This window comes from Oncorhynchus clarkii, chromosome 20 (genome assembly GCF_045791955.1).
Source record: "Oncorhynchus clarkii lewisi isolate Uvic-CL-2024 chromosome 20, UVic_Ocla_1.0, whole genome shotgun sequence".
In the NCBI taxonomy this organism is placed as follows: Eukaryota; Metazoa; Chordata; class Actinopteri; order Salmoniformes; family Salmonidae; genus Oncorhynchus; species Oncorhynchus clarkii.
In genome coordinates, this window is record NC_092166.1 from 3,835,247 (window position 1) to 3,850,650 (window position 15,404).

General features: G+C 41.6%; 1 protein-coding gene across 4 annotated transcripts in view; it reads left to right on the forward strand.

Moving 5' to 3' along the window:
* Nucleotides 1-490: 490 nt before the first annotated feature.
* LOC139375790 (ankyrin repeat domain-containing protein 12-like) overlaps nt 491-15,404 on the forward strand; it is a 65,592-nt gene continuing 50,678 nt past the window's right edge. For 3 of the 4 annotated variants that reach the window (XR_011627849.1, XM_071117650.1, XM_071117651.1), the window contains exon 1: nt 491-658. The gene's annotated coding sequence lies outside the window, so the exon portion shown is untranslated. The remainder of the gene's footprint in view (nt 659-15,404) is intronic. The other variant, XM_071117652.1, reaches the window with a different exon arrangement.

Consider the following 15,404-nt stretch of genomic DNA (forward strand, 5'->3'; position numbering starts at 1 on the left):
ACGGAACTAGAATACAGTGTCTATGCATTCATATAAATGACAATTGAATGCACATAATCAGATTTTACCTCTCTGTTATGTCTTCATTCGACATGTTCGAAAAACATTCCCTAAAGCCGCAGAGCGGAGCGGAAAGGATGACGCGCCCAGCGTCACCCACCTCTCCCTCTCCGATGCACCCCAAAAGTTGACTTGCAAAATACTCACCATTCGGTATCTATACACGCAATAAAACACGACTTTAAAATGTACATACTAACCTAACGAAGATTTATTTAATTTTTTATTATCATATCGAAGCCATTCTATCTATCAGTTCCGGGAAATGTTTAAAATGTGGTAAATAGCTTGACATACCCATTATCCAGCAGACTTAGACCCTTAAAAAAAATAAGATTGTCAGGACTCACGTGACCAATATGACTGTTCTCGGCCAATGGGAGCGACGTTTGCATGATTTGCTGGGGGGAGTTTCTTCTTGAAGACGAAGGACGGACTGGGGATGTTTTCAAACCCAGCAATAAACTGGACGTCACACATAGCCCGTAGTCTAGCTACTGTTCATGTTCAATATTTTGGGAAATTACTGTTTTACAAGCTACGTAGTTTTATCTTCACGATCTGAATGAACAGGCAGAACCTGATGGGCATTGAAAAGGTAAGCAGAAAGTGAAATGTTCATATTTCTTTAGATTTGATTGCTCATGATCATAGGTAAAACCCCAGCTAGCAAGCTAATCAACTTTGACGTTAGCTATGGCCACAACTTTTATTGTTATTTTTGGACTTGTATGTCATCTACTTTTTTTTTTTATGGACGCATTTAAGTAACAGGTGTTTTACTTATGTGTCAAAGTTGCTTTCATGCTAATAATATTAATAATTATAGCTGTGTGTTGCTGTGTGTCGAAGGGAAAAGCTGGGTGACAACTGGTGGCTAACTAGTTAGCTTCAGTTAGCCTGTAAGGTATTCGCCTCAGCGGGCTTTTGTCTACACGGGATGTTTTTTTTTGTTTTTGTTCTCCATGTAACTTACACATTGTACGATTAAAAAAATATATATCTGTAAAGTATTTTTCCCCCTGCAACAGACCATGGTTACAAAGTAAATTGACCGAGACTTTCGCCAGGTAGCAAATTCGACACATTTTATGTAACGTAGTCTACGTAGTCTCCAGAAGGAATAGCTAACGTCAATTTAACTACTGTAGCCCTCATTACAGGCGTTCCAGCGCCGAACGTAGCGTAAGTATGCTATTCTCTAAACACTATCCACGTTAACCCGGGCTAACTAGCTAGCAAGCTAACTGTATTCGCGTCCATTCATGTCCATATACGTTTAAAACGTCCGAATATTTGCCACGTTGGATCTGTAAAACAAAAATGCACATAATAACAATTATAATTATTTGCTATTTGTAAATCTGACAACAGTACAGCCAAGGTACAGCAGCGAGTCAAGCATTTTTTTGGGGGGGGTGTGTTGGTTGAACCGCTTGTCTGTCTGTCTGGTGTGACCGTCCTTCGCTCTGGAAACCTTTTGTCTACAGGACGTATCACTCAGATCCTATACAAAAACCAAGCCACCAGTGCGAGCTGAATAATACTTCACGTCTCTCGTTCATGACAATGACAGAATAAATACATTGTATTATAGCCACAATGGGTGCAGAATGAACTGTCTCCATGAAGTATGATGAAATATCAAATCACGGGTGATGTCATTTCTACCCTCCCCATGCTGTTGCAGTATTTTGTATAGCCTAATATCAGAGCAATCCAGGTTGAAATTGATATCCAGCTATTGTCTTCAGTGAGGCAGCAATGATAATGACACTGAGTCTATGAATTTAGTTGCAAGTAGGGCTCCGCTTATCTAAATAGTTTTCCCCTTTTTCCTACTACAAAATATAGCTGTACGCCTTCCACCCTAAATAATCAAAATCATAGTAATGTGTGTGCAATAAAGAAGTTAATTACAGAATGCATAGTGACTAACCCTAGGGTTTGTCTTAAACACTTAACATGTTGAAAACAAACCCTTCCCCCAAAATACTAGTCCTATATATTTTCCTATATACTTTAAAAATGGGCCTTTGATACCACCCTGAATTGTTATTTAGCTCGATGACAGAATTCTGGTTTGAATGTCTAACTTTGATCATCGCTACACTAAAATTGTATTTTGTTGTCACATCATGTTCCTCATTTGTGTTACTGTCGTACCAAGTACTTAAAACTCACTATCACTGAGTACAGTATCACGAGTACATTTTACATATTGAACTTATTATGGCAGTTTATGCAGTAGTTATGTGAACACCGTACTCTGCTAGTCTTAATTGGCGTAAGGTCATAATCGGAAGTAAGCATATGCCGTTTAAAAACACCTGGTTTTCTGGGTAATCTTTCAAATTATTAGGACATGTAAATACCTTAATCGGCGTTCCAGCGGTGCGTTTGATTCACCCATACACCAGCCAAGCACGCTTCCCTCTTTGCGAGTGAGTTGTACTTAGAACAGCTGAATATATATGCTTCTTTTAGAAGTAGTTTTCACGTGTACTTTATATGTCCAAACTCGGAATCAAAATATGCTTCCCAAAAATAACATGTTTGATGTGCTAGAATGTTTGTTTTGATTGGTGATTTTTCTGCATTTATCGGTGCCGTCAAGGTTGCCTGATTTCAGACGTTGTCCATGAAAACAGGATTATTAGGGAAATCTGTCTTCTTCCAAAGCATGTAAAAGTTTTAATCAAACTTATTTTCAAAAAATGTAATCTTTATTTAACTAGGCAAGTCAGTTAAGAACACATTCTTAGTTACAATGACAGCCTTGGAACAGTGGGTTAGCTGCCTTGTTCAGGAGCAGAATGACAGATTTTTGACCTTCCCAGCTCGGTATTTCGATCTAACAACCTTTCGGTTACTGGCCAAAAGCTCTAACCACTAGGCTTCCTGCCACTCCTAATCTCACTTTCCACAATAATCACATTATTGTATGCATGACACTGACAAAAAAAACCACACACATTTAGGGCTGGTATGATATCAGTATCGCAATATTCCCCCCCCCCCTCAAAAAAAATGATAACACGAAGCAGATTTCATTCTGTTCCTGAATGTAAAATAAAAAATGAATCCATGTGACTCTGAATGACATCACAATGACGTTTGTTTCCAACGTCCGTGTTGTTTTCCTTAAGAAGTTAAATCCCCTTTTTTTTGTGTTTGTTTCCCTGTCACGATACAAACAAATAGTGCGATACTGGTATCGTCCCGACCCTAATTCACATACCGACACAATACGCCCGCACGCTCTCGTATGCGGTTGCTACTCTCTTCTCTTATGATTACCTATCCTGATGCCTCGTCACTTTACCCTGAGCTGACTTTTCTCTGTGTGTTTGTAAATGATGTCTATGTTGGCACCTGAGCTGAGTCAGAAGGGAAACTAGGCATCTACCACCCACTATCTGATGGGGGGGAGGGCGGCGGCAGTGTGCTTTTTCTCCCCTCACTTTTTATCAGAAATCACCATCACCCACTAATTAATTTGTTGTTCAGCATGCACAATTACTTGTTGATTTAATGACACAGTGCGTTCGGAAAGTATTCAGACCCCTAGACTTTTCCCACATTTTATGTTACAGCCTTATTCTAAAAATTGAGGAAATTGTTTTCCCCCCCTCAATCTACACACTATACCCCATAATGACAAAAGCAAAAACATTTTTTTAAACAAAATCGTTGTCAGGTTGGTGGTCCTGTTGGAAGGTGAATCTTTACCCCAGTCTGATGTCCTAAGTGCTCTGGAGCAGGTTTTCATCAAGGATCTCTCTCTGTACTTTGCTCAGTTCATTTTTCCCTCGATCCTGACTCGTCTCCCAGTCCCTGCCGCTGAAAAAACATCCCCACAGCATGATGCTGCCACCGCCATGCTTCGCTGTAGGAATTCATTCAGGCCAAAGAGTTCAATCTTGGTTTCATCAGACCAGAGAATCTTGTATCTCATGGTCTGAGAGTCTTTAAGTGCCTTTTGTCAAATTCCAAGCGGGCGGTCATGTGCCTTTTACTGAAGAGTGGCTTCCAGCTGGCCACTCTACCATAAAAGCCTGATTGGTGAAGTGCTGCAGAGATTGTTGTCCTTTTGGAAGGTTCTCCCATCTCCACAGAGAAACTCTGGAGCTCTGTCAGAGTGACCATCAGGTTCTTGGTCACCTACCTGACCAAGGCCCTTTTCCCCCGATTGCTCAGTTTGGCCAGGCGACCAGCTCTAGGAAGATTCTTGGTGGTTCCAAATTTCTTCCATTTAAGAATAATGTTTTGGTACCATTCCCCAGATCTGTGCCTCGACACAATCCTGTCTCGGAGCTCTACGGACAACTCCTTCGACCTCATGGCTTGGTTTTTTGCTCTGACATGCACCGTCAACTGTGGGACCTTATATATGACGGGTGTGTTCCTTTCCAAATCATGTCCTATCAATTGAATTTACCACAGGTGGACTCCAATCAAGTTGTAGAAACATCTCAAGGATGATCAATGGAAACAGGATGCACCTGAGCTCAATTTTGAAAATAATGTATTTCTGTTTTTTTTTTTAAATGAATTATAGTGTGTTGTGTAGATTGAGGATGTTTTCTTTCTTCATCCATTTTAGGATAAGGATGTAACGTAACAAAATGTGGAAAAAGTCAAGTGGTCTTGAATACTTTCCGAACACACTGTATACTTATTTATTTTTTTACCGGGGACCTTCAGACGAGTCTTGAGGCTTGTGGGCAAAACAACCTACATATACAGTACCAGTCAAATGTTTGGATACCTACTCATCCAAGGGTTTAAACAAATATAAATATATTACTATTTTCTACATTGTAGAATAATATTGATCAACTTATGAAATCATGTAGTAACCAAAATAAAGGAAAAGCAGCCAACAAGTGCTCAGCATATGTGGGAACTCCTTCAAGACTGTTGAATAAGCATTTCTCATGAAGCTGGTTGAGAGAATGCCAAGGCTGTCATCAAGGCAAAGGGGTGGCTACTTTTTGAAGAATCTCAAGTATAATTTTTTTTTTTTTTTTAGTGGCGTCTCATGGTCTGGCAAAACACCACTCTAGCTCTGCCACATCTCACTGCACATGCAGAACGGCGATATTTGCAGATGTGGTGAATTGAGACGCAGTCCGTGCAAAAAAACCCCCAACTAAAAATAGATTATCTGTTAATCTAAACTTACATCGGTTTCAGTAACAACCAGTGAGCAATGGCAATTACTTGCCATTCATCTTGGACTCTCACAATGAGTATAATGCCCTGTTATGCCTTATTTGGACTAATTTCTTAGTAATTTAGTATTAATTCCTCTATCAGTAAAACTGACTTTTAAAAATAAATAAATTTTTAAAGGGGCATTTCTAAAATGTTCTACTTCATATTTATCTCAGTGTTTCCAATGACTTCCTCAACCAATTAGTAGACAATGCCTACTCATGAATAGTTCAAATCACACGATGCACACTGATGATGTCATCAAAAACACTTCTCTTCCTTCCTTTTAATTTTTTTTAAATTTTTTTTTATACTACAGAACATAGAAATGTGTTTACATGTTGGGGGTGAGTTCACAAATATTATGTAGGATGTTGTGATTCAAGAGTGGTGCACCTATCTAAAGGCACTGCATCTCCGTGCTAGAGGCATCACTACAGACAACCTGGTTCAATTCCAGGCTGTAGCGCAACCGACCTGCGATTGGGAGTCCCAAAGGGTGGTGTACTATTGGCTCAGCGTCGTCCGGGTTTTGCCCTGGGGTACGCAGTCATCGTAAATAAGAGTTTGTTTAAGCACCAGCTCACAGATTACTGCACCTGTACATAGCCCATCTATAATTTAGCCCAAACAACTACCTCTTCCCTTACTGTATTTATTTATTTATTTTGCTCCTTTGCACCCAATTATTTATATTTCTACTTTGCACATTCTTCCACTGCGAATCTACCATTCCAGTGTTTTACTTGCTATATTGTATTTACTTCGCCACCATGGCCTTTTTTCCCCCCCTTTACCTCCCTTATCTCACCTCATTTGCTCACATTGTATGTAGACTTATTTTTCTACTGTATTATTGACTGTATGTCAAAAACACTATTAACTTGGTCTCGCCCAGAGCTCATGTTAGCATACTTGCAACAATGTATTGAATATTCTGGGGCCTCCGTGTTTCCTGTACCAGTGAGCTCTGGACAGACAACAGCTGTAGACTATTTGCGCATGGGATAAGTAATCAGACCTGTTTTTATGATGTTTCCACCGGATCAGGGCACCCCCCCCCCCCCCCTTGTGCTGAGTGGTCATCAAAAAGTATTTTTCCAATAGGCTACATTGAGGAACTATTGTCATTCTCAATAGATGCGGAAACAGATTTTTGTTCACTTGCTGTTTTGAGGTGAAGGAAGTTATTACTTTTGAGAAGCTCCACATTTTAAATGGTGAGTTAAGACCATCAGAAATGGTATCATATCCCCAGAGGGACACATTTATAGGCCTACATTTGCAGGCAGGCCAGATAGACTAGGTCTACTTCTATGCGTAATCAGGTTTGTGCTCTTACTCAAAGATTTGACCAGAGCAAACATAATAATTAATAATTTGTCAATAACTGAAAGGTTGTGCGCTCTGCAAACATGTCCACTCTTACAACGACAGCGTTAAGACGGTAATATGACTAGATTGAATGGATTTAACAGAACTTACTGTAGCCAAACAAACACTGTAAATTCAGATAATTTCGAATCAACAGTAAATGTACTACTGTTGATACAGGTTTGCCATTCAGACTGAATCAGACTGCTGTCTCGTGTGCTATTTTTATTTTTTAATAATTTTTGTATATACACAGCTCAAAAAAAATAAAGGGAACACTTAAACAACACAATGTAACTCCAAGTCAATCACACTTCTGTGAAATCAAACTGTCCACTTAGGAAGCAACACTGATTGACAATAAATGTCACATGCTGTTGTGCAAATGGAATAGACAACAGGTGGAAATTATAGGCAATTAGCAAGACACCCCCAATAAAGGAGTGGTTCTGCAGGTGGTGACCACAGACCACTTCTCAGTTCCTATGCTTCCTGGCTGATGTTTTGGTCACTTTTGAATGCTGGCGGTGCTTTCACTCTAGTGGTAGCATGAGACGGAGTCTACAACCCACACAAGTGGCTCAGGTAGTGCAGCTTATCCAGGATGTCACATCAATGTGAGCTGTGGCAAGAAGGTTTGCTGTGTCTGTCAGCGTAGTGTCCAGAGCATGGAGGCGCTACCAGGAGACAGGCCAGTACATCAGGAGACGTGGAGGAGGCCATAAGAGGGCAACAACCCAGCAGCAGGACCGCTACCTCCGCCTTTGTGCAAGGAGGAGCAGGAGGAGCACTGTCAGAGCCCTGCAAAATTACCTCCAGCAGGCCACAAATGTGCATGTGTCTGCTCAAACGGTCAGAAACAGACTCCATGAGGGCCCGACGTCCACAGGTGGGGGTTGTGCTTACAGCCCAACACCGTGCAGGACGTTTGGCATTTGCCAGAGAACACCAAGATTGGCAAATTCGCCACTGGCGCCCTGTGTTCTTCACAGATGAAAGCAGGTTCACACTGAGCACATGTGACAGTCTGGAGACACCGTGGAGAACGTTCTGCTGCCTGCAACATCCTCCAGCATGACCGGTTTGGCGGTGGGTCAGTCATGGTGTGGGGTGGCATTTCTTTGGGGGGCTGCACTGCCCTCCATGTGCTCGCCAGAGTTAGCCTGACTGCCATTAGGTACCGAGATGAGACCCCTTGTGAGACCATATGCTGGTGCGGTTGGGCCTGGGTTCCTCCTAATGCCAGACAATGCTAGACCTCATGTGGCTGGAGTGTGTCAGCAGTTCCTGCAAGAGGAAGGCATTGATGCTATGGACTGGCCCGCCCGTTCCCCAGACCTGAATCCAATTGAGCACATCTGGGACATCATGTCACACGCTCCATCCACCAACGCCACGTTGCATCACAGACTGTCCAGGAGTTGGCGGATGCTTTAGTCCAGGTCTGGGAGGAGATCCCTCAGGAGACCATCCGCCACCTCATCAGGAGCATGCCCAGGCGTTGTAGGGAGGTCATACAGGCACGTGGAGGCCACACACACAACTGAGCCTCATTTTGACTTGTTTTAAGGACATTACATCAAAGTTGGATCAGTCTGTAGTGTGGTTTTCCACTTTAATTTTGAGTGTGACTCCAAATCCAGACCCTCCATGGGTTGATAAATTTGATTTCAATTTATATTTTTTTTTGTGTGATTTTGTTGTCAGCACATTCAACTATGTAAAGAAAAAATAATTTAATAAGAATATTTCATTCAGATCTAGGATGTTATTTTAGTGTTCCCTTTATTTAAACCTAAGGTAAATACTTGTTTGAACTAACCTACCTAATGTAAACACTACATTGTTTTTGTCAAGAAAGTGCGTACATTGATGGACCACTAGAGTGGTAGGGTCCAGTCCACTATCACAAGTCTAGCACCACTAGAGTGGTAGGTCTAGTTGTTTGTTACCATGTCTTAGGCCTACCCAAAGGTTTCTGGAAAGGAACAGCAGCATGTCCACCTTTTCTGCCCCAGAGTAGCAAACTCCGCAGGATGACTGAGATTTGTAGTTTGGCCATCCTTTGCCTTAGTAATCTGTTTCCATATTATCCAAGTGACTTTGGTCAGGTCTACTGGCTCACCTTGATCATTTAGCGTGAAGCTGAAGAACTGCCAAACGGGTGCTTTTCTTTCCCATCGAGTCCGCTATCGTTTTATTCATATTTAACTAAGGCCGGCTCTGCTGTAGTTACTAAGGCCGGCTCTGCTGTAGTTACTGAGGCCGGCTCTGCTGTAGTTACTGAGGCCGGCTCTGCTGTAGTTACTGAGGCCGGCTCTGCTGTAGTTACTGAGGCCGGCTCTGCTGTAGTTACTGAGGCCGGCTCTGCTGTAGTTACTGAGGCCGGCTCTGCTGTAGTTACTGAGGCCGGCTCTGCTGTAGTTACTGAGGCTGGCATTGTTTTATTCTGATTTAGATGATGTCTAGATGCGTTTTATAGCAGAGATCAAGTTTATAAATTGTCTGGCTGGGCTGATGAGACAGTGGATTGCACAGTCAGATGGAACAGAGTAAATAGGCATTTTAATATCATGGATTTAGCTGGTGGTAACTTCTGGAATAGACACCGGCTGGGATGCGGTTTTAACCAATCAGCATTCAGGATTAAACCCGCCCCGTTGTGTAACTGTTTCTAAAAGCTAATATAACTATTTTAGTATTTTTATGGAGGAGAAGTATAGCCCTACCAATTGGAAAATCATTCTGCAACTCGATTTAAAAATAACTAGGCATAGCAATGTGTCCTTTTTGTACTGCGTTCCTCCTGCCAATTGTCCCCTCCCTGCGCAATTCGTCTGAGGTCTTTCCTTCCCGGGGGAGAGACGTTTTCTCAGCTTCCCATTTGAACTGTTTTCAGCTATTTTCACCGTCTCTGCTACTGTATTTAAAACCCTTATTACGCCCACAGCCTACATTCATGACCCCCCCCCCCGTGCGAGTAAATTTCAATTGGGTCGCATTGCTGTGAGCTGCACATTCTACACGGTCATATAACATCATAAAATCCCATTGTTGGCAAAAAAAAACAGCTGTCACGTTGACGAGAGGAGGTTCTCCACTTTTTCTGTGGGTATATTTGATATGGGTTTGAGATTCTTGGCACACAAAATGATTATGCACATTGGCCATACCGATTGCAGAGGCCTCATTGGACAGCGGGCTTACATTTACTGTTTTTAGTAAATGGCTACTAGCAGTGGGTAATATATGTACAGTTGGTGATCTAGCTGTGTTTTGAGTTTCCACTTACTCAGGTATATATTAGCCCCAAATAAATGAGCCTACTGATATTAGTGCATATAAAGATTAGAGGTCGACCGATTGATTTTTCAACGCCGATACCGATTTATTGGAGGACCAAAAAAATCTGATACCGCTTAATTGGACAATTTTGTTTAATTTTTTAATTTTAATTTCATTTATTTGTAATAATGACAATTACAACAATACTGAATGAACACTTATTTTAACTTAATACATCAATAAAATCAAGTTAGCCTCAAATAAACAATGAAACATATTCAATTTGGTTTAAATAATGCAAAAACAAAGTGTTGGAGAAGAAAGTAAAAGTGCAATATGTGCCATGTAAAAAAAGCTAATGATTAAGTTCCTTTCTCAGAACATGAGAACATATGAAAGCTGGTGATTCCTTTCAACATGAGTCTTCAATATTCCCAGGTAATAAGTTTTAGGTTGTAGTTATTATAGGTCAATTTCTCTCTATACGTTTTGTATTTCATTAGCCTTTGACTATTAGATGTTCTTATAGGCACTTTAGTATTGCCAGGGTAACAGTATAGCTTCCGTCCCTCTCCTCTCGCCCCTACCTGGGCTCGAACCAGGAACACACACAATATTGCCTGCTAACCTGGATTTCTTTTAACTAAAAATGCAGGTTTAAAAATATATACTTCTGTGTATTGATTTAAGAAAGGCATTGATGTTTGTGGTTAGGTACAGTCGTGCAACGATTGTGCTTTTTTCGCAAATGCGCTTTTGTTACATCATCCCCCGTTTGGCGAAGTTGGCTGTCTTTGTTAGGAAGAAATAGTCTTCACAGAGTTCGCAACGAGCCAGGTTAGCAGGCAATATGAAATAAATATGCAGGTTTAAAAATATATACTTGTGTATTGATTTTAAGAAAGGCTTTGATGTTTATGGTTAGGTACACATTGAAGCAAGACAGTCCTTTTTCGCGAATACGCACCGCATCGATTATATGCAACGCAGGACACGCTAGATAATATCTAGTAATATCATCAACCATGTGTAGTTAACTAGTGATTATGATTGATTGTTTTTTTATAAGATAAGTTTAATGCTAGCTAGCAACTTACCTTGACTTACTGCATTCGCGTAACAGGCAGTCTCCTCGTGGACTGCAATGTAATCAGGTGGTTAGTTAACTGTAAGGTTGCAAGATTGAATCCCTGAGCTGACCATGTGAAAATCTGTCGTTCTGCCCCTGAACAAGGCAGTTAACCCACTGTTCCTAGGCCGTCATTGAAAATAAGAATTTGTTCTTAACTGACTTGCCTGGTTAAATAAAGGAGAAATAAAGGTGTGTAAAATACCGAATTCCGATTGTTATGAAAACTTGAAATCGACCCTAATTAATCGGCCATTCCGATTAATCGTCGACCTCTAATAAAGATACAGGCAAATTCATCTCTTTTGGAGGGAAACTTTTTTTTTAAAATGTATTTTATTTTTTATAAACAACACCAATTCTGGAACTCTATTTTAACAGTAAAATTTAACATCATAATGCATGACTGGATGAGTTTGCACATATACAAATATATATATTTTCAATTGCATGAAAAGATGATGCAACCTATTTCCTGAGTACCATCTCTGTTGTCATTACACTTTTAAAAAAATAAACCGCTGTGAATGACTAAGATTTTAAAATATATTTATATTGCTTGATTCCACAGAAAGAAAGAATTGTTGCGATGTAAAATCACTGACTGAATGAATACATGTTAAGTCTCGAACCAGTACCTACTTGTAAACAGATGTATATGTAAGGCCTAACTGGTCGGCTTCGTACCACAGACTTCTCGCTTTTTAGGAAACCAATGTCTTCAACATTTTGTTTTAGAGCAAGTGGGAATTCTCATTTTGGGCCGAGGGTGACGTTGGTGTTTACCTCACCATGAAAGCGTGACTCTAAAGGATCTCTGTTACATATACAGTTGTGGCTACGAAGAATCACTTGTTCCTCAATCTACATCATGTATTTCTATCTGAACCGTCAAGGTTACATCATGTATTTCTGACTACGCAAGGCCCTAGTTTAATTTGTCTGAACAAGCCCCCAAACAATGCCAGCGGTCTATGCAAGAAGAATCATCTGTTCTACATGATATATTTCTATGAACCTTCAGAAGAATCATCTGTTCTACATTATATATTTCTATGAACCTTCAGAAGAATCATCTGTTCTTCATGATATATTTCTATGTGAAACTCCCGGGCCAACTGACTGTTTGTTTCAGACAACGTTCGTGTCATTTGGGCTCGTTTTTATGACTTCATGATGTAGTAGTATAGTCATGCTGTTGGTCTCACTGTGACGACGGAACCCACCAAGCAGTCATTTCCTGTGTACTTGTGTTGTTACTACTAGGCACGCAGGACAAGAATCTTCAGTAACTTTACTCATACTGATTCACAGACAAACCTACACGTTCCTCTTTTTTTTTTAGTTTTGAACATCATGCATTGTGTCTCCTTAGGGGGAAGCCCCCCCCCCAAAAAAATATCAGATTTCTATTTTTACTGTTTCTCCTACACAGGTCAGTTAGCCTAATGCATAGTTTATACTTTTTGACGGCCATATTCTAATCTAAGCCTTTTATGAGACTATTATGCACATTTGTCCAACAACAACATTAACAGTTTAGTATGAACTAAGACGCTGAATAGCAGACGGTTTTGTATAGCCTGTTTCACACACACTAATCAGAGCACCGAACTAGTCGACTGACACAGATGTCTTACTCCAAATGAACTGAGAGACAAAACCTCAACGATTGTACGCAACCTGAACGAGAGGAATTGTCTGATCTCCAGGGTCGTTTTTGATTTGTTGTTTGAAAGTATTACATAACTTAAACTGCTGGGACGGATGTTAAGACCACTTTTGACACATTTTGTTTTACTATCCTTGTGGGCATCAAATCAAATTTATAAATTTATAAAGCCCTTCTTACATCAGTTGATATATGAAAGTGCTGTACAGAAACCCAGCCTAAAACCCCAAACAGCAAGCAATGCAGGTGTAGAAGCACGGTGGCTAGGAAAAACTCCCTAAAAAGGCCAAAACCTAGGAAGAAACCTAGAGAGGAACCAGGCTATGAGGGGGGGGTTACACGGCACCAAACAATTGATTGATTCCTATTCAAAATATTTTTTTCCTTCTTCCCCCTATCCCTAATTATAAACCTAAACTTGCCTTTTTTCTTGTTGGGACTGGAGAAATGTCCTTTCCTTGTCTTTTACTTTCCTTGTGAGGCCTTCAGGTCCAACCACACAGACGTATCACTCAGAGAGAGAAAGATAATTTATTTGGCTCAATGCAGCAGGGTGTGAATGAGGCTGTGAAACTGAAAGTGTTATGATAGTACTGACACTTCATATCTGCCCTGCAGTTGGCTTTAGCTCCCCCATCACTAACTGTGAGGCTTCAATGTGTGTTCAGAGAGAGACGCGGTGGTAGGGGGAGGCCTACAGATTACACAGCAGCATGTTAGTCAAGCCAACAGCAGAATATGTTAGTCTTGGTTTTGTTTAACACTCTCATGGCTCTCTCCCTTCATCCTTGTTACTTTTTCTCTCTAGGTCTGTTTCTCTCTCTCTCTCTCTCTCTCTCTCTCTGTTTCTCGCTCGCTCTCTCTCTGTTTCTCTCTCGCTCTCTCTCTCTGTCTCAGCAGTATAAATTCAAACTTTATTAGTCACCTGCGCTGAATACAACAGGTGTAGTAGACCTGACAGTGAAATGCTGAATACAACAGGTGTAGTAGACCTGACAGTGAAATGCTGAATACAACAGGTGTAGTAGACCTGACAGTGAAATGCTGAATACAACAGGTATAGTAGACCTTACAGTGAAATGCTGAATACAACAGGTGTAGTAGACCTTACAGTGAAATGCTGAATACAACAGGTGTAGTAGACCTTACAGTGAAATGCTGAATACAACAGGTGTAGTAGACCTTACAGTGAAATGCTTACTGACAAGCCCTTAACCAACAGTGCAGTTCAATAAGAGTTCAAATAATATTTTCAGAAAAAGTAACACAATAATGAGTTTATGTGCAGAGGGGTACTGGTACTGAGTTGATGTGCAGGGGAACAGGTTAGTCAAGGTAATTTGTACATGGAGGTAGGGGGGGAAGTGATAGTAGCAGCAGTGTACAAATTAAATGGGGGCGGGAGGGTCAATGTAATACTCCGGTGGCCATTTGATTCATTGTTCAACAGTCTTATGGCTTGGGGGTAGAAGCTGTTAAGGAGCCTTTTGGTCCTCCGCTTGCCATGCAGAGAAAACAGTCTATGACTGGGGTGGCTGGAGTCTCTGGCAATTTTTTGGGCCTTCCTCTGACACAACATTAAATAGGTCCCGGATGGCAGGAAGCTTGGCCCCAGTGATGTACTGGGCCGTACGCACTACCCTCTGGAACTGCCGAGCAGTTGCCGTACCAGGCGGTGAGGTAACAGGTCAGGATGCTCTCTGGTGCAGCTGTAGAACCTTTTGAGGATCTGAGGACCCATGACAAATCTTTTCAGTCTCCTGAGGGGGAAAAGGTGTTGTGCCCTCTTAACGACTGATTGGACCATGATAGTTTGTTGGTGATGTGGACACCAAGGAACTTGAAGCTCTCAACCTGCTCCACTACAGCCCTGCCGATATTAATGGGGGCCTGTTCGGCCCGCCTTTTCCTGTAGTCCACGATGAGCTCCTTTGTCTTGATCACGTTGAGGGAGAGGTTGTGGTTCTGGCACCACACGGCCAGGTCTCTGACTTCCTGTCTCATCGTTGTCAGTGATCAGGCCTACCACTGTTGTCGTCAGCAAATTAATTATGTTGTTGGAGTCGTGCCTGGCCATGCAGTCGTGGGTGAACAGGGAGTACAGGAGGGGACTGAGCACACACCCCTGAGGTGCCCCAGTGTTGAGGATCAGCATGGCAGATGTGTTCTTGCCTACACTTGCCACCTGGGTGTGGCCTGTCAGGAAGTCCAGGATCCAGTTGCAGAAGGATGTGTTTACTCCCAGGGTACTTAGTTCCCATAAAGCTCATTACTAAGCTATGGGCTGTAGTCAATGAACAGCATTCTCACACAGGTGTTTATTTTGTCCAGGTGGGAAAGAGCAGTGTTGTAGTGCGATTGCATTGGTCTGTGGATCTGTTGGGGCATTATGCGTATTGTAGTGGGTGTAGGGTTTCTGGCATGATGGTGTTAATGTGAGCCATGACCAGCCTTTCAAAGCATTTCATTGCTACAGATGTGAGTGCTGTGGTTCGGTAGTCGTTTAGGCAGGTTACCTTAGTGTTCTTGGGCACAGGCACTATGGTGGTCTGTTTGTAACATGTAGGTATTAGACTCGGTCAGGGAGAGGTTGAAAATGTCATTGAACACACTTGCCAGTTGGTCAGCACATGCTTGGAGTACACATCCTGGTAATCCATCTGG